The sequence below is a fragment of the Quercus suber genome, unplaced genomic scaffold (assembly GCF_002906115.3).
Source record: "Quercus suber isolate HL8 unplaced genomic scaffold, Cork oak 2.0 scaffold_921, whole genome shotgun sequence".
NCBI lineage: Eukaryota > Viridiplantae > Streptophyta > Magnoliopsida > Fagales > Fagaceae > Quercus > Quercus suber.
Window position 1 is genome coordinate 26,931 of NW_027070344.1, and position 22,152 is coordinate 49,082.

General features: G+C 34.7%; 1 pseudogene; it reads right to left on the bottom strand.

Moving 5' to 3' along the window:
- Positions 1-1,059: 1,059 nt before the first annotated feature.
- On the bottom strand, positions 1,060-21,084 carry LOC112024644 (peroxidase 5-like; annotated as a pseudogene).
- Positions 21,085-22,152: the final 1,068 nt, after the last annotated feature.

The window sequence follows — 22,152 nt, forward strand, 5'->3', positions numbered from 1 at the left end:
ATCCGGTCGGTTCTTTGGGTGGGTCAGGTATTCGGATCAACCTGGACAGCCTTACTCACGTGAAATTATTCACTCCCACAATCTTTTTGCAGGAGTGAATAATTTCTTGTAGAGTCTTCACTCCTCAAACAGGAGGTGTGAGTCTTAATATGTGATCTATGTAGGACCCACACCTTTGTGAGAGGAGGTAGGACTCCTCCCGTAAGAGTAAAAAATTTCTTCTAACTCATGGTGCCACTTATCTAGTCTTCATAGCAATTAATTATTTTATGCAAACAACTTGATTGAAAACCATTTTACATATTAAACCATTATATAGTAAAATGAGATTTACATCATTTGAAAGTAAATTAAACTCTAAAAATGGGTTAGTTGAATTTAAATTCAATGTTTCACATAATTTATTGCTCAATAGTTGGTGGAATTAATAAAATAAGAAGTTTGAAGAGTTAATTTTGCCACTTTTTGTCTTTATTGAATGAAATAGCACACTTCATGTAAGTACCAAAGTTAAAGGGACAACTATTAAGAGCTTTATAACTAAATTGTATTGTTTGATTCTCCCAAATGGGAGAACTTAAGTTTGTTTCCCTCATTTATTATATAAAAAAAAGGTAGAGAGTTATACATTGAATTTGGTTGAATGAAAATCAAAATTTATAAGTGCAGGTAAGCTAATTAGATAATAGCTCCTTCAATTTATTTATTTATTTTTTGTGTTGCAATCACTACTGCAAACATTTTTTTTAATGATTTTTTTCAAAAGATAATAATAAAATTAAAAAACAAGGTTATAAATAAAGTAATGAACATAATTTTTAAGTTCCACTTTATTAAAAAACAAGGTTATAAATAGAGTAATGAACATAATTTTTAAGTTCCACGCACGAATGCTATGTAGATTTTGTAACATCCAACAAATACGAGTTTATCCCATTAAATTCTCAACAAAATTTGTTCAAAAAACTTACAAAAGAATTAATTTACACTTGAATCAATAGTAAATAATACAAAATAATTTAAATTTTCACATGACTCATAGCAACAAACTTATAATATCTAGTTGACAAACCTACAACTTTTCCTGATCTCACCGTGGCTTCCTGTAAGCACATCAACCTAACCCATTTTCACTATAGCTGCAGCAAACTTATAAGCCCATGTTTCAGTTTTCCTTGCATTATTCCTGACAATTCCTACCGTTGATGGGCTGCTCAAAAGAGATTGATCAGAGGTCAATAAGCCATGGTGGTTCTTCAAATTTATATAGTACTTATTATCAAGCCTATATGGTGTAAGTACATCAAGTGACACAGTCTAGTTGCTGAGAATTGAAGGTAGGTGGTGGAAGGTTTTGAATAGGCTCTTCTTCAAAATATAAGAACAAGTCCCACAATACCTTAAGCTAACATAGGACGTTTGGTGCCTGAACCACGTAACTCTTCTTATTTTTTTTTCCCTCCCTTATTGCTTCCCATCATCTGTCTCAATCTCTACAATATCAAACTGTGACGCTACACACGTCACAAACCAATCAACTAATGTCTTTATAACTCCAACGTACAAACCAAAGGATAACATGAGGGGTGAGGACGGATCTGGATCCTCTCCATTTCCCTTTGAAATGGAGAGGATCCAGTACACAGACAAGATTTTTTTTAAAATTATCAAGGGCCAAATACCTGCCACGTCATTTAAAATGTTAAAACACACTTAACTGGGGTTCAATTTCTTTAACTCAACCGGACAAAGACAAACCACAGTCTCTCTCACCAAACCCATCTGAATATTTCAAACTCTCTTTCTCAGATCAACATAAAATGTTTGCTTCCCATACGTTTTATTTTTTTCATTTTTTGTGAAGCAAATGGACCTTCTCCCTCTCTCTCAGATCGGCTTGGTTTTGTTTCGTGCTCTCTAGCTCCTTCTCTATCAGATCGGCTCTTTCTCCCTTTCTCTAACTGCGTTTTGAAACCCAGAGAATAGTGCTGAAAGATGAGTGATGGCTTGTCGTTGATTCTAGAGTATTCACGCTGGCAGATGTGTTCAAATCTGTTATTTGGGGAATCCACCATTCATTTTTGACACTACTGATCTTCTCTCTCTTTTCTCTCTTTTTATACATATGGCGACCATTACTGGGTACATTGATGTGGCAGTGGCTGTGGCCGCGGCGCCGAAGCACCCAAACAACTGGTAAGACCGTTGATACTCAGTCTGTTTTAGATTTGGATTTGTCAAAATTTGGGTTTTTCTTTATGTTTTTGTGACTTTTCTTCAATTATATGTTGATGATTATTATTGAATGTATGTAGAGAAGTTGTTTGTTGAAAGGTTTCTTAGAGGATAAATGGGTTGTTTTGGGGTTTGGGTTTATCTATTTGTTATGGGTTATTGAGTTCTTGTGTTGGGTTTTTGTTTCTAAGGAGGGAAAATTCTAGGCATGGAACAAAACCAAGCCACTGATCTGATAGAGAGGGAGAAAGAGAGCACGGAACAAAACCAAGCCGATTTGAGAGAGAGGGAGAAGGTCCATTTGCTTCACAATAAATGAAAAAAATCAAAACGTATGGGAAGCAAACATTTTTTTTGTTGATCTGAGAAAAAGAGTTTGAAATATTTAGATGGGTTTGGTGAGAGAGACTGTGTTTTGTCTTTGTCTGGTTGAGTTAAAGAAGTTGAACCCCAGCTAAGTGTGTTTTAACATTTTAAATGACGTGGCAGGTATTTGGCCCTTGATAATTTTTAAAGAAATCTTGTCTGTGTACTGGACCCTCTCCATTTCAAATGGAAATGGAGAGGATCCGAATCTGGGTGAGGACCACCAAAAGCAGTGGCAACTGTATATATATGCAGGAGTTGCTCTATGATAAGTATTAATGTCCGATCAAAAAAGAGACAAATATTCGTACCGACTAGACTAGTAACTGTGCACTGGTTGAGTCCATCATCAGGAAGCTTAGTAGTGTTGATTGCACTGTTGCGCATGCAGCCAGCTAAAAGGAAGTATCAGTAAAGAAAGTATGGCTTCTAAACCAGGAATTCTCATTGATTGGCCTTGGAAACCTCTTGGTAGCTTTAAGGTGGTGTTCTTTGCTAATCTCTAACTTTTTTTTTGCTTGGAAAATCTAATGTTTCACATACTCGGTGAATGCATATAGTGTTCACACTTTCACACCAAGTGTCTACATTTTTAAAAAATGTCTGCATTTAAGACATGATGCCACATCATATGTATAAATAACGTGTAAAGGGAGTTTGAAAAGATGGTATACCTTGGCCTGTTTTGGGTGTATATGCCATCTCTCTCATTGCATTTGTAGCACTCATTTGCTACGAGGGAAATGACATATATACCCAAAACAAGATATAATTTTTCTAGTATGAGACAATAATTGAACCCCTCTCTCTGTTTCTCTTACACACACACTAGCTAGCTCGGTTTGTAACTTGTGTTTTTGTTGCTATATTTTCTTGTTAAATGTAGCATAATAGACCATGTGACAGAAGGGATGTATAGTTAGCCAAGTGTACCTTATGCCTCCAACTTTGTAAGTACTGTCACGAATAGCAAATGCTATAATGTCTGCACAAGAGACTGTTTGTGGGCATTGAGCTTTAAGTTTAGCCTCTGCATCAAATATCACTTCAAAACCTCTTAAACTTGGATTGTTGACTAGACTGTCTTTCTCCATTGGATTTCCAGGGATTGAGTCAAGTAGGACAGAGGAATCACAACCCTAGCGTTAGGGGTGTGCATGGGTCGGGTTGGGTCGAGTTAAAGGGATTTTTTGACCCAACCCACCATGGTGGGTCAAAAAAAATTCAACACAACCCAACCCAACCCAACCTATCACATAAGTCCAACTCAACTCATACGGGTCGGGTTAAACCCATGGGTTGGACAAATTTTTATTATTATTAAATTGGATAGAAAAAAATATAAATTTAAATATATTAAAAAAATCCAAAGATTAGTATCAATGTAATTCCTTAAAAGCAAACAATACTAATGACTAAACAACAATAGTAATTTACTAGGATTTATGTGAACTAATTGGCTTTTATATATGATAGGAAGAGCTAGTTATTTTAAAAAATTTATTAATTATATAATATTATATATATATATATATATTAAATGTATGGGTGAGTCGGGTTAGGTTTGGCGAATTTGGAATTTTATGACCAGACCTAATCTGACCAGCTATCAAAAATTTTTTTTGTAACCCAACCCAATCCACCAAGTCCTAAAAACGACCCAACCTGGCAAGTTGGATTGGGTCAGGTCAGTTTTGGTGGGTTGATGGATTGACTGCACACTTCTACCTGGTGTAGATAACATAGAAAACGTTATTTAACTCTACAGTTTAGTAATTAAGAAACGTATAGTATAAGTATATTCTTTTAGCGGAGGAAAAAAAAGGGAAAAGGAGAAGGGGCTATAAATTTAGGTACAGATTCTGTTGAAGATATAACAAGTTAGTTGGTGTTACAAAGAGCTAACATACCCTGACAAAACAGTCATGAAAATGTATTCTGATGAGGCCAACTGCTAGGCCAGGGTTGCTTGACACCGCTTTGTTCACAGTGTTTCTCACAATGGACTCTGCAGAAGGACAAGTTGATTGATAATAATCCACTTTGAGTGATGGCATTGCCAGTGACATTGACACCATCATAGACATAGTAACAAAGAAAACCAAGCAAAATTTGATGGTTGCCATAGTTAAGCTACAACCCAAATATGAAAAACCCCAATACTGTAAAGAGTAAATGACTAAGACTCAGAGAAAAGAGCAAAGAAAGAACAGATAAAGACTCAGAAAAGAGCAAAGAAAGAACAGATAAAGAATAATATTATAAGCAAGAAGGAGATGAAGATAAAGGTTGATGTTAACCGAGTATTTATAGGAAAGAATTAAGCGAAGATGGGTTTGTCAGTTTTACTTTGTAAACCAAAGCTTGTATAGCTGCATGGAAGAAGTGCTTGAAGCTTTCTAAGTTTGAGAGTTTCCATGGTAACAAGGAGCAAACAGTCCTCTTTGGCACACTCCAACGTACAGTTGCTTAATTTACAAGATCTTCCATCCTATTAGCCTATTAGCTTTTCAGTGGGTGGTGATGTATTTTCTTTGACTTTCATGGATGTCAACTTAGCAATGGAGAGGGTAAGAAGGTAAATTAACGTACGTATATACCCCACATATATACATGCATGTTATGCATAATAGGTCAGTAAGCTTAATTTTCAGTATCTTTCACTTATTGTTTAGGGGTTCTAGCTTTTCATAATATTTTAACAACTTTGATTAGGACAAGGAAATGGAGGAAAAGAACTGACAGGAACAGTGGATCCCACCATTATCTTCTGTTTGAGAGTTTTTCAAGAGAGAGGAATGGAACAAGTTATAAGGAAGATCATTTTCCTCAATAATTAAGAGAAATGAATTTTTCGTCACCCTTTTTTATTTATTTAATAATTCAATAGTTGGTAAAGAAAAACTTGAACACTGGATATCTTGTTAGAAGATTCATAGATGACATCCCTATTTAAAAAGGAAATAAATAAAATGTAAGAAATTAATAGTAAAACTATTTTATTTTTCATTTTATTTAATAGATTTCAAATAAACTAGGAAACTAGAATTTTTTTTTTAATCTATCTATTTCTATTCCATTTTATATTTATTAAAATTTGTTTTTCCCACTTCCTGCATGCACTATACAAATATATTGAGAAAACAAGTGACCAACCAAGTAGTTATTTAATATTCTTAAAATACAGTGATATGTTTTTTTTTTTTACAACATAGAAATTTTATACTAACTTAATCTAAGTGTATATGTATTTTTTTTTTTACAACATAGAAATTTTATACTAACTTAATCTAAGTGTATATGTATGTGAAGTTTCCTTCTAGAGACTTGTGATAGGCCACAAACTGAATGACTCATTCTGATAAAACCAATTAATTAATTAGCAAAGTTTTTAATTAATCAATTTATCATGCAATTGCATGGAAGCACAAACAAATCACCAAAAAACTAAATATGCAGCGGAAATTAAATAACACGGTGATTTGTTTACGAATGGGGAAAAACCTCGCGGCAAAAACCCCACAAGATGATTTTCAGATCACCACTCCCGAAACTCCACTATTATCAAATCAAGCGGTTACAAGTAAAGGAATCCCAAGTACCTTACCAACCTACAGTTGAACCTTTACCCCAATACCCAATTGGACTTGATCTGTAGCGACAGTTCCCACCTTTGATGCACGGCTCTCAAGTACGTGACTAACTAATGCGCGGATCCCAGTACGCGACTTTAGAACACCAACTAAGGAAGAAAGGTTGGCTGCAAAGTTCTTCAGTTCATCATTTACGATGAATAGCAGGAAGATGCTTGATTACAAAACCCTACGGTGCAAATACACAGCAACTTCTTGAAGGAAGATGAACTAGGTCAAGAACTTCGTTTTTTGATCACAATTTGCTTGAATAGAGATTGCTCAATGATGTTGCAACTTGTGTCACACTTGACGGCTCTTAAAACAATCATTTTATATGTTTAGGGTTAGAATAAAAGAAGGCCCAAAAACATATTCACGGATCCCAAGAAAATCAGATTGGAAATCTGAAATTTTAAATCTCGACAGATAGCAAGTGTCGAGGTAGCTGTCGAGAAGGTGTCGAACTTTAAAAACTTTGCACTTCAGCTTGCTTTTTCTTGGACAGACTTGATGACTTCAACACTTGATCTTGAAACCTTGTTTCTTGAAGTATTAAAAACACCTAGAACTAACCAATTACAAGTAGAGTACGTTTTGTCAAAGGATTGACCAATTTATATAAATAAGTGACATATGTTCTTAACAAGTGAAAACATATATGTCCTAACAATTTCCCCCTTTGGCAATCCATGACAAAACCACAACAAACAAATGAGCATATGAGAGAAGTCATAAATCACTCAACTCATATTCACTTGTTTGAATACAATAAAATCTATTCTAACACAAACTCTTGAAAAACTTTGCAAGAAGAGAGTTTATGGCAAGTAGACTTTGACAACTTGTATTTCTGAAACACTTTAAACAAAACTCATCAAGGCATCTCGTGTGAAACAGAAATAAATAGATTGCATACAAGTATAAAGAACATGTGTATAAAGATAGAAAAGAAACAACACATGAAGAGAGAGGTGAAAGAAACATACATCCACATATATAGAAAATAAGTACAGTGTATATAAAATGGTCAAAGGACCTCATATACATGATCAATGTATCTAAAATGTAAGAAAAGAAAAGATACATATAAAGCCTCACTACATCCCTCAGAAAAGTCAACACTCCCCTTATAAAAAATGTCCTATACTAACTCTCCCCCTAAGATGACTACTCTTATAATTCCAAACTGAATGACCCCTTGTGATAAAACCAATTAATTAATTAGCCAAGTTTTTAATTAATCAATTTATCATGCAATTGCATGAAAGCACAAACAAATCACCAAAAAACTAAATATGCAGCGGAAATTAAATAACATGGTGATTTGTTTACGAATAGGGAAAAACCTCGCGGCAAAAACCCCACCGGGTGATTTTCAGGTCACCACTCCTGAAACTCCACTATTATCAAATCAAGTGGTTATAAGTAAAGGAATCCCAAGTACCTTACCAACCTACAGTTGAACCTTTACCCCAATACCCAATTGGACTTGATCTGTAGCGACAATTCCCACCTTTGATGCACGGCTCCCAAGCATGTGACTAACCAATGCGCGGATCCCAGTATGCGACTTCAAAACACCAACTAAGGAAGAAAGGTTGGCTGCAAAGTTCTTCAGTTCATCCTTTATGATGAATAGCAGGAAGATGCTTGGTTACAAAACCCTACGGTGCAAATACACAGCAACTTCTTGAAGGAAGATGAACTAGGTCAAAAACTTCGTCTTTTGATCACAATTTGCTTGAACAGAGATTGCTCAATGATATTGCAACTTGTGTCACACTTGACGGCTTTTAAAACAATCATTTTATAGGTTTAGGGTTAGAATAAAAGAAAGCCCAAAAACATATTCATGGATCCCAAGAAAATCAGATTGGAAGTCTGAAATTTTAAATCTCAACAGATAGCAGGTGTCGAGGTAGTTGTCAAGAAGGTGTCGAGTTTTAAAAACTTTGCACTTCAGCTTGCTTTTTCTTGGACAGACTTGATGACTTCAACACTTGACCTTGAAACCTTGTTTCTTGAAATATTAAAAACACCTAGAACTACCCAATTACATGTAGAGTGCGTTTTGTCAAAGGATTAGCCAATTTACATAAATAAGTGACATATGTTCTTAACAAGTGAAAACATATATGTCCTAACAATCTCCCCCTTTGGCAATCCGTGACAAAACCACAACAAACAAATGAGCATATGAGAGAACTCATAAATCACTCAACTCATATTCACTTGTTTGAATACAATAAAATCTATCCTAACACAAACTCTTGAAAAATTTTGCAAGAAGAGAGTTTATGGCAAGTAGACTTTGACAACCTGTATTTCTGAAACACTTTAAATAAAACTCATCAAGGCATCTTGTGTGAAACATAAATAAATAGATTGCATACAAGTATAAAGAACATGTGTATAAAGATAGAAAAGAAACAACACATGAAGAGAGAGGTGAAAGAAACATACATCCACATATATAGAAAATAAGTACAATGTATGTAAAATGGTCAAAGTTAGCAATCAGAAATCTGTTTCGGATCGAACTGGTTTGGGTATGGTCTTTCTTTCTCTAATACTGCTTCTACTAGTAATACTGTTTTTGTTCCTCCTTCTAATAACATTGAAATTGAGAATATGATGTTAAAACTGAATTAGCGAGTGAGAACTTAGATAAGACTAAATCTATCTTAGGAGCCCCCCTAAGCAAGATAAGAAAGATGCTAAAAACCCTAGGACTAAGAAGGCTAACTCTCAAAAGCCTAAACAAAAGAAGCAGCATCTCTGTCATCATTGTGGAGCTGCCGTCATACTAGACCAAAAAGGAATGAGTCACAAGGTGAATTGTAAGCCCCAACGACAAAGGAACGAGCATTTTCGGGACTAGCCCGCTTCCCATTACTCAAGAGGGCAATTGTCCGGTCCTCTTTCATGTGGAATCGTTTAGTTAGACCGTACCCAAGCCCGCCTCCATTTTCTTATGTGAAAGAGGTGCTTGCTTTACGAAAGTTCAACCTTCTTTCTTCGATCAGAATACGGATGAAATCAAAAAGGCCATCATTGAGGCAAACGATGCAATAGCTTCGGTTAGAGCAAAGCCCAAAATGGCATAACCAAATAAGTCTCCTAAAGGAACCCGCGGAACAAGTAGGCTTCCTTGCTTGACTCTTTTAGCTTCTAGGATTCCTAGCTCTATCCAACACATGCTAGAATCTTTTAATTCAAACACTCTTCATAACTAAAGAAAATCAAATATGACTACAAACGATGTGAAAAAAATTTAAAAATTTATTAGCAAAATATATTAAAAAACAAGCATAGACCAAGTACAATATAAATTGATAAGGAACTTTATTAGCACAACTTTCTAATCAAAGCACAAAAGCGTACAAAAATAAAGAAAATGCTAAATGTGCTACTAATTTTACAACAAAAGGCTTAGGAAACTTCAATGAAAAAATTGAAGGGGCGACATTTCATAAATTTTCCACAAATGAGTCATTCTATCCACTGCAATGACAACTTCAAATTCTAAAGCATCATCCAAGATGTCGGATTTGTGAATGTAGTATTATACAAATAATGAATGAATCCAATTCATGGGCAACTAAATAGGCCTAGTAGATGCACCTAATGAGGGAGACATGAAAAGAAAAAACCATTGTTAGCTCGAACTTTATTTGCCCTAGTCAAATGATTTCAATGTCGATAAATCATAATTTCTCTACAACTAAAAGTAATGGCTAATAGGATTTATCATGACCAACTCTAGAACGTGACAAAGAGACTTTCAAAGGATGTTACAAACCCCAGAAATTGCATGTTGGAGATGGTGAATTTTTTAAAAAAAATGTATGATATAGGTGGAACATTTTGATCAGTGAGTTTCATGATGTTATCTTCTCATATACTTGGATCAACCACAAAAATATTGTCTTACATGCGTAGGAAGGGATGCGATGTTTACCTTTATTGATAAAGAACAATGTCAGCACCTAATCACCCAAATCATGAAAGACAATTAAGACTCTAGTAGAAAAAGAATTTATTGGTACATCACAATCCTTAAAAAGCAGCAATATAGAAAGTGTTTTGTTGTTCCTGTTCCAAAAAAGCAATCTTTAAGGTGCAGAGTCCCACTCTCTCGTTAGAAACTCCATGCATAAGCTCGCTATTGGATGCAACTATCAAACTAATGGTCAAATAAAGCCAAATAGAAATGCTAATCATTAGTTAATATAAAGACATAAGACATTAGACAGGCAGCAGGAACATTAAAAAAATCTTATCAGATTAATATGAAAGTGAAGTATTCTAAACATAATATACAAAGTTTGAGAAAAATGATTTGGCAATTTATTTGCTATTTGAATCTTTAAAATTTTCTCATGTTAAAGCCAAAAATAGTTCCAATTATAAGATATCACGTTAAGGAATTGTGAATGAAAAGAAAAGATACCATGCGTTAGATTTGAAGATAATTATTATAAAAAGTAAAAAAACAAAAGAGTCAGCAGTGAAGTTGAATGGAGAAAATTAAACATCTTAAACTTCTGAAGTGATCAAGCAGATGAGGCATCCAATTCATATTCATTTGTAGGCCCAAATTATGCAATTTTCTGCTACATTAGAACCAAAGCTAGTCCAATAATTTTCTTAACAAATTGGAGAAGGACAAAATAGCTTACGCTCATAATTCAAGAGTAATTAATGATATGTACAATTCCCCTACTACATAGCTAATTTGTCTTCAACTTGGGCATGCTTAAATATGTAAAGCATTTAAAGAATGTAGATATTGGTGGTACTGAACTCTCAACTTCCAAGGATTTGTTCACAAACGATGGAGTGAAGGGAATTGTTTTTTGCTGGTCTGTATTTAGTTCAGTCGATCTCTGTTCTCTTTCTCTTTCTCCGTACAGCAAGCAAATCTATACTTTTAGACCCATTATGTGATTTGGTTGGTGCAATTTCGGGTTTTTATTTATTTAATTATTTATGTTTTTCCTTTTGCTTTTATACATTTTAATCATATTTATTTAATATAAAATATATATTATTATTATGCCCATGCGATACATGACTTAAACAAGAATTTTATATACTAATTAGAGGCAAATTTAATACATTGAGTTCGTGATTATATGCAAATAACAATTAAATGTTAAAAAATACAAAAAGGTAGAATAGAATAACTAATCATATATGGGTAACCAATAACCAATATATATATATATATATATAGAGTAAGCAATACATAGAGTGACTTCATTAACAATTTTCATGTTTATTGGTTCCTAAGCTATGCATGCATGAAAATAACTGAATTTGAAGAAAATATCTTTATATTGAGCTAGAACAGTAAATGGATAAAATAGAATTCTATCTAATAAACATTGCAATAATTAATTAAAAGAAAATTTGTAATCATAAATGTACTAACACTTTATAACTAAAAATCGTTAAAGATAGCATAAAATTTTACAAACTGGCATGGTATCACAAACTAATGTGACAAGAAATAAACTTAATTAACATTATTAAAAAATTACAGATAATAGGAAAATATTACAAATTTGATTACTTATAACATATTAACGTGTCACCAATTCACAAAACAATAATTTATTATATTGATTAAATAACACAAATCATATTTTAGACACCTAAATTTATAAATATTTAATAGTAATTTTAGAATATTCACAGTTTCTAGGGAGGCTCAAAGAATTGAGATTTAAAAAATCACTATCTACTAGTAATTTCCTTGTTCTTTCAATAAAAATTGCCATACTTCACGGCTGAGAATGACGTAAATGTAGACGGTAACGCGCAAAACCAAACAATTTGGTCACTAAACAATAAAAGATTTCTTATGAAAAAAACAAAACTTTGAATTCCAGCACACGGTTTTGTCAAAGGCTTAAGGAGCTCAACTGATAGGTCACAAACTGAATGACCCCTTGTGATAAAACTAATTAATTAATTAGCCAAGTTTTTAATTAATCAATTTATCATGCAATTGCAGGTTCCATTTGCTTCACAATAAATGAAAAAAATCAAAACGTATGGGAAGCAAACATTTTTTGTTGATCTGAGAAAAAGAGTTTGAAATATTCAGATGGGTTTGGTGAGAGAGACTGTGGATTGTCTTTGTCCAGTTGAGTTAAAGAAGTTGAACCCCAGTTAAGTGTGTTTTTAACATTTTAAATGATGTGGCAGGTATTGGGCCCTTGATAATTTTTAAAGAAATCTTGTTCGTGTATTGGACCCTCTCCATTTCAAAGGGAAATGGAGAGGATCCGGATCCGGGTGAGGACCACCAAAAGCAGTGGCAACTGTATATATATGCGGGAGTTGCTCTGTGATAAGTATTAATGTTCGATTAAAAAAGAGACAGATATCCGTACCGACTAGACTAGTAACTGTGCACTGGCTGAGTCCATCATTAGGACGCTTAGTAGTGTTGATTGCACTGTTGCACATGCAGCCAGCTGAAAGGAAGTATCAGTAAAGAAAGTATGGCTTCTAAACCAGGAATTCTCACTCACTGGCCTTAGAAACCTCTTGGTAGCTTTAAGGTGGTGTTCTTTGCTAATCTCTAATTTTTTTTTTTGTTGGAAAATCTAATGTTTCACATACTCGGTGAATGCATATAATGTTCACACTTTCACACCAAGTGTCTACATTTTTAAAAAATGTCTGTATTTAAGACATGATGCCACATCATATGTATAAATAACGTGTAAAGGGAGTTTGAAAAGATGGTATACCCTAGCCTGTTTTGGGTGTATATGCCATCTCTCTCATTGCATTTGTAGCACTCATTTGCTACGAGGGAAATGGCATATATACCCGAAACAAGATATAATTTTTCTAGTATGAGACAATAATTGAACCCCTCTCTCTGTTTCTCTTACACACACACTAAGCTAGCTCGGTTTGTAACTTGTGTTTTTGTTGCTATATTTTCTTGTTAAATGTAGCATAATGGGCCATGTGACAGAAGGGATGTATAGTTAGCCAAGCATACCTTATGCCTCCAACTTTGTAAGTACTGTCACAAGTAGCAAATGCTATAATGTCTGCACAAGAGACTATTTGTGGGCATTGAGCTTCAAGTTTAGCCTTTGCATCAAATATCACTTCAAAACCTCTTAAACTTGGATTGTTGACTAGACTGTCTTTCTCCACTGGATTTCCAGGTATTGAGTCAAGTAGGATAGATGAATCACAACCCTAGCATTAGGGGTGTGCATGAGTCGGGTTGGGTCGAGTTAAGGGGATTTTTTGACCCAACCCACCATGGTGGGTCAAAAAAAATTTAACCCAACCCATCACATAAGTCCAACCCAACCCAACTCATATGGGTTGGGTTAAACCCATGGGTTGGACAAATTTTTATTATTATTATTATTAAATTGAATAGAAAAAATATAAATTTAAATATATTAAAAAAAAACAAAGATTAGTATCAATGTAATTCCTTAAAAGCAAATAACTAATGACTAAACAACAATAGTAATTTACTAGGGTTTGTGTGAACTAATTGGCTTTTATATAGGATAGGAAGAGCTAGTTATTTTAAAAAATTTAATAATTATATAATATTTTTATATATATATATATATATATATATATATATATTAAATATATGGGTGAGTCGGGTTAGGTTTGGCGAATTTGGAATTTTATGACCCAAACCTAATCTGACCCGCTATCAAAATTTTTTTTGTAACCAACCCAACCTACCAGGTCTTAAAAACCGACCCAACCTGGTGGGTTGGATTGGGTTGGGTCAGTTTTGGTGGGTTGACGGGTTGGATGCACACCTCTACCTGGTGTAAATAACATAGAAAATGTTATTTAACTCTACAGTTTAGTAATTAAGAAACGTATAGTATAAGTATATTCTTTTAGCGGAGGAAAAAAAAGGGAAAAGGAGAAGGGGCTATAAATTTAGGTACAGATTCTGTTGAAGATATAACAAGTTAGTTGGTGTTACAAAGAGCTAACATACCCTGACAAAACAGTCATGAAAATGCATTCTGATGAGGCCAACTGCTAGGCCAGGGTTGCTTGACACCGCTTTTTTCACAGTGTTTCTCACAATGGACTCTGCAGAAGGACGAGTTGATTGATAGTAATCCACTTTGAGTGATGGCATTGCCAGTGACATTGACACCATCATAGACATAGTAACAAAGAAAACCAAGCAAAATTTGATGGTTGCCATAGTTAAGCTACAACCGAAATATGAAAAACCCAATACTGTAAAGAGTGAACGAATAAGACTTAAAGAAAAGAACAAAGAAAGAACAGATAAAGAAGAATATTATAAGCAAGAAGGAGATGAAGATAAAGGTGGATGTTAACCGAGTATTTATAGGAAAGAATTAAGCGAAGATGGGTTTGTCAGTTTTACTTTGTAAACCAAAGCGTGTATAGCTGCATGGAAGAAGTGCTTGAAGCTTTCTAAGTTTGAGAGTTTCCATGGTAACAAAGAGGAAACAGTCCTCTTTGGCACACTCCAACGTACAGTTGCTTAATTTACAAGATCTTCCATCCTATTAGCCTATTAGCTTTTGAGTGGGTGGTGATGTATTTTCTTTGACTTTCATGGATGCCAACTTAGCAATGGAGAGGGTAAGAAGGTAAATTAACGTACGTATATACCCACATATATACATGCATGTTATGCATACTAGGTCAGTAAGCTTAATTTTCAGTATTCTTCACTTATTGTTTAGGGGTTCTAGCTTTTCATAATATTTTAACAACTTTGATTAGGACAAGGAAATGGAGGAAAAGAAGCTGACAGGAATAGTGGATCCCACCATTATCTTCTGTTTAGAGTTTTTCAAGAGAGAGGAATGGAACAAGTTATAAGGAAGATCATTTTCCTAATAATTAAGAGAAATGAATTTTTCGTCACTCTTTTTTATTTATTTAATATTCAATAGTTGGTAAAGAAAAACTTGAACACTGGATATCTTGTTAGAAGATTCATAGCTGCTCCCTATTTAAAAAGGAAATAACACAAATGTAAGAAATTAATAGTAAAACTATTTTATTTTTCATTTTATTTAATAGATTTCAAATAAGACTAGGAAACTTGAAATTTTTTTTTTAATCTATCTATTTCTATTCCATTTTATTTTTTATTAAAATTTATTTTTCCCACTTCCTGCATGCACTATACAAATATATTGAGAAAACAAGTGACCAAACTAAGTAGTTATTTAATATTCTTAAAATACAGTGATATGCTTTTTTTTTTTTTTTTTTTTTTTTTTACAACATAGAAATTCTAACTAACTTAATTTAAGTGTATATGTATGTGAAGCTTTTTCTAGAGACTTGAACCCTGACCTTTGCCCCCCACACCTCACAAGCATTTAACACTTGTGGAGTGACTTAATACTGTATAAATATATATNGTGGAAGCACAAACAAATCACCAAAAACTAAATATGCAGCGAAAATTAAATGACACGGTGATTTGTTTACGAATGGGGAAAAACCTCACGACAAAAACCCCACTGGGTGATTTTCAAGTCACCACTCCCGAAACTCCACTATTATCAAATCAAGCGGTTACAAGTAAAGGAATCCCAAGTACCTTACCAACCTACAGTTGAACCCTTACCCTAATACCCAATTGAACTTGATCTGTAGCGACAGTTCCATGCCATGGTTTATTGCTTTACTCCATTGTGCTTGATCGCATTATGCTTGTTTAATTTGCATTACAAGTTTTCTGCATACAATGAACTTATTGTGTTATTGTGTTTTACGAGTTACTTGTTCTTATGGTTCTAAAGCTTCACAGATTCTAGAGTTAGGTGTGAGTGAGTTTTCCAACTGTTCCCAACTCACGTGTTAAGTCTAGAGTTTGTTTTATGGTTTTGTCACGAAATAGCCAAAGGGGGAGATTGTAAGGTTGAAATTTATCAACCATCTTGTTGGCTTTATTCCGTGCCAATTTGCTTGTAATTTAGCACTTAGTAACCCTGTATTTAGGTGGGATCATTGTAAGGGTAGTATGTGGGAGATGTGAAGAAAAACTCAAGTTTGTGCAAGAAGGCAGAGTTTCGCGGCTAGGACTCGCGGCTAACTCGTGAATGGCAAGCTGCCAAATGCTGGCACGGGAGATGCACACAGGGAAGCTGAAGGGTCGCTCCAGCTGTCACACTACAGGGCAAAAGTCCTAGGCTAGCCAGGCCGTTACGTCGCGACTTGAACTCTCGACTTGGACAAGTGACTTAATACTGTATAAATATATATATATATATATATATATATATATATCAAAACATTAGTGTAACTTAATTAAGCTTTCTATTCTTTCTTGATTCATTAATAAAGTTCACATTTTATTTAGAGTGCTCTTAATTTAATATTGGTATCAGAGCATAAAATTCTAAGTTCGATCCTTATCTTCTCTACTCTACCGCCCATTTAAAATTCCACATGTTGGGTCTCACCTATTAAAAGGTAATTTTGGTTCACACGTGAGAGAGAAGGTTAGAATTGTGTGGTTAAATAATTAAATTTACCATATGTATCCTGATAATTTAATATTTTAGAACAATCTGTAATTTAACACTAATTAAATTTGTAGTTAAATTTGCCATTCACATATTAGAGGAGGGAATACCTAAAACTTTCCATGATTAAGCATGATAATTAGCTAGGTTTTCCATTAACCAAGTAGCTAGCATTTCATCATCAATTGGAACTCATTTAAGATGATCATTTATACATCATTCTAAGGCTATTCTCTATCCTTTGAAATGAGTCTGGATCTTCTATCCCACACTTCCTGCTCCACTATATACTCCATAAATGAAAACATGCCACATGTCCATCTATTTAATTAAATGCTAAATTTATGCATGCTATTATTTCAATTTCTTAAAATATATATATAAATAACCCGTCATATTTAGGAAATTGAAATAATAGAAGGCATAAATTTAGTATTTAATTAAATAAATGGACATGTGGCATGTTTTCATTTGTGGAGTATATAGTGAAGCAGAAAGATTCGGATAGAAGATTTGGACTCCTTTGGAATGCCTTTCTCAGCTTAGTATTCCCAACTTTTATTTCATTGACTAAAACAAAATGATTAGCTGTGAAAAGATAACTTGTAGTTTAGTTCAACCACTCACTATTTCTCACACATTTCTTCATAATTTTTTTAGTTCCGTTAGATAAAAAATTCACACACTTCGTCACATTGAGGGTCAGTTTGGATACCACTTATTGCTGAAAATTGAAAACTGAAAATACTGTAGCAAAATAATTTTTAAATATGTGAATAGTGCCATAGGACCCAATTTTAAAAGGAAATTTGCTGAAATTCGTACTGAGAAATACAGTACACGAGACCCACACAAAAAACGCAGCTGCACTGAGAAACGCGCAAAACGCGCTTTCCAAACTCACACTGAACAACCATTCACTTGATATAGGGCCACTAAAACACATGGATGAGAGAGTGGGTATGACAATTTTTTTGAAATTTTTTGGTAAGTAATTAAAGATTTATCGTAATATTTTTTCCATTTGACAGTTGTATAATGGATCATAAGAAAATCCTGGGCTATTTGTTCACATAAAGTTCAAAATTATTAGCTGGGAAAATGCACTATAATGGATATCTTGTGGTTGTAAATGTCTTTTTTTGGTGGGAGAAGGGGTAATGACTAACTAAAAGAAAACTGATATTCAAAATTGTTTACTTACCTTTATTAGAAGAATTAGGGTTCAAATCCTCCATCATCCATTGAATAACTGAATTAATGGACTATTGAAAAGGATAATACTCTTTATTTTTTTTTAGAATTAAATAATTTGGTAGAGCATGTTCAATGGAAATAAAAAAACAACATGGCATTGTATTGGGTCCCAAAGGCCAATGTTAGGGACGTTTTGCGACAAGGGCCAAAAAATGCAAGAACGGCCCAAATCTCCCATTGGGTTCTCTAGAAGTGTTTATTTGTAGAGAGTCAAGCCAAAAATTCCAAATGTTTAATGAACAAAGGCTAATAGTGCTTTAATAAGAGAGAAATTGAAATGTCATAACAGAAATTCTAGAAAATGATGAAATAGTACACAAGTCTAAAACTTCGACCCACAGTCAATAAGAAGAGGAAATCGAAAGAGGTTGTGAGGAAGAGAGGAAAAACTCCCTTGTACCCATATTTCCACCCCTAAACTTCAGAATTGTGAGAATGTTGACTGGTCGAATGAGCTTTTGCTCTAAAGTTTCAGCTATGTGGATAGAACGTGGTTGGTGGGTTTTTGAGCTGAAGAGAGAGTTTTATATTGAATTTGGAGTGTTGCTAATGACTAGGTTTTGGGTAGAGAGAGAGGCTTTGGACCTTCTAAGTGCTATTTCCATGATTTGGTGAATTTTGCTTTATGCTTAGTAAAAGCTCGGAAATGTGTCGAAAACACACGAGCGGTTTAGACCCCCAAATTAAAATTACTGCTTGGTTGATTTTACACTAACTTAATACTAAAGACCCCCAAATTAAAATTACTGCTTGGTTGATTTTACACTAACTTAATACTAAGTGCGGAATAGTGTGAACACAAGCGTATAAGCAAGACAACTACTCTAATCCATATTTAAAGCAACACAGCAGTAAAAATGAAATAAACAAGAGTAGGGAAGAGAGATGCAAATACAGATAACACCGAGACGTGTTATCGAAGAGGAAACTGAACAACTCGATGAAAAACCTCTACGCCACCCTCCAAGCGGAAATCGATCCACTAGACAATCAGTTGGGATACAAGGGTGAGCAAGAGACCCTCCAAGCCTAATCTACCCTCTGTACCTAAGCCCTCCAATCTCCTACTCTAACAAGGCTTCTCGGGACAGTGTCTTGTCTTAGTTTTCCTGATCCCGCAACAGGCTCATGTTGCATCTGCCATCATTGGCTTCTTCCAATGCTTCTTAGTAGCATCAAAACTTCACTTGACACTCTGAAAGGGTGTGGTAAGTGTTTGGGCTATCAACCTCTCAATGGTACGGAAATGGAGAGGTAGGAGATGAGGAAATTTCCAAAACAAATGTGTAGAAGATTGTAGGTATAAAAATCTCTAACTCTCAAGGTGTTTGGCTAGGGTTTTCTCTCAGAAGCTCTCCTTAACATTTGTGGGTAATGTGGGTATAAATAGTGTAGGCACAGAAAGTGTGTATCAAACTGGACAGGCTGGCAGAACAGAATACCTCACGGGTGTCTCGCGGGAAGGCCTTACCTGCGAGATACTCGCGAGATGCAGCTATCTTCATCTGGCCTGACTCTTCGTATTCCAGCACGTGCAGGGCACATGATTCATTTCGCGGGTAGCTAAGTTGCGATATACCCGCGAGAAGTCTTCAATCTTCAAATGCTTGAGTCTTCACACTCTCTCTCTCTATCACACAACCCTTACAAAGAAATCCCACAATAAATATAGGGTACAACAGATTGAATATAATTACAATCAAATTTGACATGAAATATAAGCCAACAAAACAAATAGTTGTAAATAACAACTTTACACTTAGGAAATGAGTTGGTTGCTTTAATTTTACATAATTTTAGAAATAAAGGAGTTTGCTCTAATTAGCTGCCTTTTGTCACCCATTTCAGATTATTAGAATACTCACCTAGTGAGGACTAGCAATTAGAGTTGGCCAATGAGAGCCAACTATGTTTTAAAGGTAAAAATGGGTTAGGGCAGAAACTTTGGGCTACAGATAGCCAAAGTATAATAGTTCTTTTGGGGTGAAAATTTTAGGTATAAGACTTCCTCCATGAGCCTAAGGTGCTACCAATGTCCCTTACCCACTAGGTAGCATGCATGGGCTGACTCATGCAAAAGATCTGAAAGAAACCAACCCATACCCTCCAAATCACACTTCATCATTGCCAGTATTTTGTGGACACTTGGTCTTTAAGTCTCTTGCAAATACGGGATCTATTGAAGGGTCTTGTGGATTTGTTTCATTGAAAGTATATAACCGCTTTGAGAAAGAAAAACAATGTCACCTTCATACGGAATGTGCCCCAGAAAGTGTCACCATTTCATTAAGACTAAGTCCTTTTTGTGCAAATCTTTCTTCTAGTTGCTGAGCATTGAAGTTAGGTGGTGGAAGGTTTTGAATAGGCTCTTCTTCACGTGATACCCTGCCATCCTGACGTCCTGATGGAACTTTGTAACTTATGCCTCCAACTTAATTTTTAAGTACTGTCACGAGCAGCAAATGCAATAATGTCTGCACAAAAGGCTGTTTGTGGGCATTGAGCTTCAAGTTCAGCCTTTGCATCAAATATCACTTCAAAACCTCTTAAACTTGGATTGTTGACTGTATTGTCTTTCTCTGCTGGATTTCCGGGAGTTAAGTCAAGTAGGACAGAGGCATCACAACCCTGCCATAGATAACATAGAAAATGTTATTTAACTCTTACAGTTTGGTAATTAAGTAACGTACAATATAAAGGTATATTCTTTTAGCGGAGGAAATAAAACCAAAAAAAAAAAAAAAAAGGGAAAGGAGAAGGGGCTATAAATTTAGGTACAGATTCTGTTGAACATATAACACGTTAGTTGCTCTTACAAAGAGCTAACGTACCCTGACAAAACAGTCATGAAAATGCATTCTGATGAGGCCAGCGGCTAGGCCAGGGTTGCTTGACACAGCTTTGTTCACGGTGGTTTTCACAATGGTCTCTGCAGAAGGACAAGTTGATTAATAGTAATCCACTTTGAGTGATGGCATTGCCAGTGACATTGACACCATCATAGACATACTAACAAAGAAAACCAAGCAAAATTTGATGTTTGCCATAGTTAGGCTAAAACCCAAATATGAAATACCCCAATACTGTAAAGAGTGAATGAATAAGACTTAGAGAACAGAGCAATAAAAGAAAGAATAGATAAAAAAGAATATTATAAGCAAGAGGGAGATGAAGATGAAGGTTGATGTTAACCAAGTATTTATAGGAAAGAATTAAGTGAAGATGGTGTTAGGTTCTAAGGAATTAGGAACTAATGTATTGGAACTTCATTTTGTAATGTTGGCAAACTATGATCAAAACATTTTTAGTCTTGTTTATACTTGTTTAAAGTATGTATTTTTATATAAAGTTGGAATCGAGTTACTACAGGATTTACTGTGTAAATCTGCCTGGCTTGATCGATCGAAATTTAGGCTTGATCGATCGAAAGTCATGTAGATCGTTTTTTTTGCAGAATTTTCCAACTAAGCCCATGCTCGTTTGACGTGTAGGGTTTTATGTTTTGTCTTAAGTATAAAAGGTAAAATCCTAGCCACGTTTAGAGGTTGCTCTTTATGCTATGTGTGTGAATCTTTTGTGAGATTTAGAGGTGTTTGCCTTCACACATACTTAAGGTTTCCAATCTCAAGATTGATGTCAAGAGTTTGGTGATCATTCAGTTGCAGAATCAAGAGCTTAAGGATATACAAGCGGGAGTGCTTGTGCTTGCTGAGAATTCAAGAAAGAAGTAGTTTGTGGACTTGAAGCTATCATGTGGTTGTAGTAGTAAGTTTCCCACTCGAGGTAGTAATAGGATGTTAGTGGTCTAAGTCGCTATTGTGTAAACTTCAATTCTTTCATAGTGGATTCGGTTTACCTTGAGGATAGCTAAGTTAAATCCTCTCCAAGTTTTTTACCAGTTTGGTTTTCCTGGGTCATCATATCTTTGTATTATTTATTTTTCACACTTTACATTGATATGATATATTTGTATTAACCTAGATCTGATCATTTGACTAAGTAATCACTTGGCTAATTAACTAGGTTAATCTGGTTGTGTTTTAAGGTATCTAAAAACGTACAAATAGTATCAGAGTAGGTAACTCTCTTGTTGTAGATCTTTTGATCTAAGAGCT